Below are 2,908 nucleotides of genomic sequence, written 5' to 3'. Positions count from 1 at the left end.
CTATGTTACATATCTGGTCTAAATCCCACTTGATCATGGAGTGTATGTCTTTTTGTACATTGTTTGACTTGATTTGCTAATATCTTGGTGGGGATTTTTGCCTCCAAGTGTATGTGAGTGACACTGGCCTGTAGTTTTCTTGCCTGATTTGGATATTAAGCTGGTCTCATGGAATGACAGTTTACTCTGCCTCCATTCTGAAAGAGATTTAAGAGAATTTGATGTAACTCTTCCTTAAATGTTTGTAGAATCACCTGTGCAGACATTGGGGCCTGTTGCTTTTCCAATTTTGAAAGATGATTAATTATTGATCTAACTTTAATGAATATGGGCCCATTCGGATTGTCCACTACTTCTGTGAGTTTTGACAGGTTATGTTTACAAAAACAATTGTCTACTGCCTGCCGGTTATGGATTATGTGGGCAGAGTTCCTTAGAGTGTTCTTTAAGTCTACTTAGCCTCCAGACATCTGTAGTGACATCCTCTGTTTAGATTATAATATTAATAATTGGAACCTTTTTCCTTTTTCCCAGTTATCTTGGCTGAATGTTTATTGATTTTATTAGTATTTTGAAAAGGACCAGATTTTGATTCCATTGATCTTTTTCTCTATTGATTTCTTGTTTCTAACCTTATTGATTCCTGCTGTAATTTCTTATTGCTTCCTTTCTTCTATGTTCTGTGAACATAACAGTCTAATTCTTCTGGCTTCCTAGGGTGGAAATTTATGCCACCAATCTTAAATCTTTCTTCTTTCTAATTCAGCAAATAAGTTTCTTGCTAGACCCTGCTTTCAGTGTATTCTGTACATTTTAATAATTTGCATATTTATATATGTATTATATGAATGGGTACATGTGTCCATGTGCATGCATGAGAGACAGAGTTTATTACTAAACCTGAAGCCTGCCTATTTTTGGCTAGGTTGGTGGCCAGCAAGCCCCAGTGATTGTCTAGTGTCTAATATCCCTGTCTGGGTTATTGGAGTATATGGCTATATTCTCTCTCTCTCTCTCTCTCTCTCTCTCTCTCTCTGTCTCTCTCTGTCTCTCTCTGTCTCTCTCTGTCTCTGTCTCTGTCTCTCTGTGTGTCTCTGTCTCTCTCTCTTTGTGTGTGTGTGTGTGTGTATTTGTGTGTGTGTGTGTGTGTATTTGTGTGTGTGTGTGTGTGTGTGTGTGTGTGTTAGGGGAGGGGTTCTGGGGATCCAAACTCAAGTCCTCACACTTGTGCCACAAGCCCTCTTACCCACTGAACCATCTCAGAATAAGTTTAATAATGTTTTGAGACTGGTTCTCATTAGGTAGTCCAGACTAGCCTTGAACTCACAATTTTCCTGCTTCAGTTTTTTGTTTTGTTTTGTTTTTATATGAGTACACTGTCGCTGTCTTCAGACACAGCAGAAGAGGGCATCGGATCCCATTACAGATGGTTGTGAGCCACCATGTGGTTGCTGGGACTTGAACTCAGGACCTCTGAAAGAGCAGCCGGTGCTCTTAACCACTGAGCCATCTCTCCAGTCCCAAAATGTATTAGTTTTTTTTTTTATTTATTTATATAAGAATTTTCCTGCTTCAGCTTGCTAAGTGACAGAAGTCACTTATATACATCCCCTCTTTTAGAAGATTTGTTCTTATTATAAATTTGTCCACATTCTGAGGTCCTCGGTTCGTGTCAGCAGTGGTTTCACAGATCCAGGAAATGTCCTCTGTGGCAGTGCTCATCCCTGTATAGCTGAATGCTGCCTTGGATTTCAGACAGAACCAGACACAGAGAGACACCTACATGCACATCCTCATACCTCAGAGCGTGGCAGGTTGAGCTAGGCCATTTGCACTCCAGGTCCCTTCAATGATGACATGCCCTGAGCTCCTCCTCAGAAGGGACTCAGGTAAAGTGGGGTGCAGTAACTCTAAACTCCTGTAATGGCTTAGAGTAATATCAACGGTAGCCTTTGTAAGTCACCTCGGAGATAAACCTGAGACTGTGTCTTGATGGAGTTTCTAGTTCACTGAGGTTGGAAGACCCACTCTAAATGTGGGCAGCACCATCTTATGGTCCGGGGTCCTGGATTGGAGCAAAAGGAGGAAGTCAGCTGAGCATCCATGTCTCCCTGATTCCTGACTGTGGGTCAACATCACCAATTGCCTCCACTCCTACCTCCATGACCTCCCCACCATGGGAGGCTGACTCTTCAAATAAACCTTCCCTCTCTCCCTCCCTCCCTCCCTCCTCTCCCCCTCCCTCCTTCCCCCTCCCCCTCTTTCCATCCCCCTCCCCCTCCCTCCCTCCTTCCCTTCTCCCCTTCCCTCCTTCCCTTCTCCCCCTCCCCTTCCCTCCCTCCCTTCTCCTCCCCTGCCTTCCCCTCCCCCTCCCCCTCTTTCCCTCCCTTTCCCTTCCCTCCCTTCCTTCTCCTCCCCCTCCCTCCCTCCCTCCTTCCCTCCCTGCCTTCAGTTGCTTTCAGTTCAGGTGTTTTGTTGCAGTGATGAGAAAACTTACTAATGCCACCTTTCCCCAGCTTAAACTAGTCACCACCCTGCCTCAAAGACTTCTGCACTCACCATGTTTGTTTCTCAGAGGATGCCTTTCCTCAGAGGATGGACTTTCTGGACAAACACTACAAGGAGCCCCAGACAAGCTGGAGACCTCCAAGGAATCACAAACACTTTAGGTCACAAGGAGGCAACCCATTAGAACACCAGCTCTGGAAACCTGTGTTGTCAGGACACAGCCCTCTCTGCTCCACCTCAGGCCCCCGCCTAGAATCATTTTTGCTTCTCAGGATTAACACTTCTGCATATTGGGCAGGAAATGAGTTCCTTACTGTTTATTGTGGTCAAATCCGTCAATGAAGTCAATGCAGCAGGAAAGGCCAGAGAAGCTGACGTCTCCTTATTAATTCATGAGGAG

The sequence above is a fragment of the Rattus norvegicus genome, chromosome 10 (assembly GCF_036323735.1).
Source record: "Rattus norvegicus strain BN/NHsdMcwi chromosome 10, GRCr8, whole genome shotgun sequence".
Classification (NCBI taxonomy): domain Eukaryota; kingdom Metazoa; phylum Chordata; class Mammalia; order Rodentia; family Muridae; genus Rattus; species Rattus norvegicus.
Note: the sequence above shows the minus strand (reverse complement) of the source record.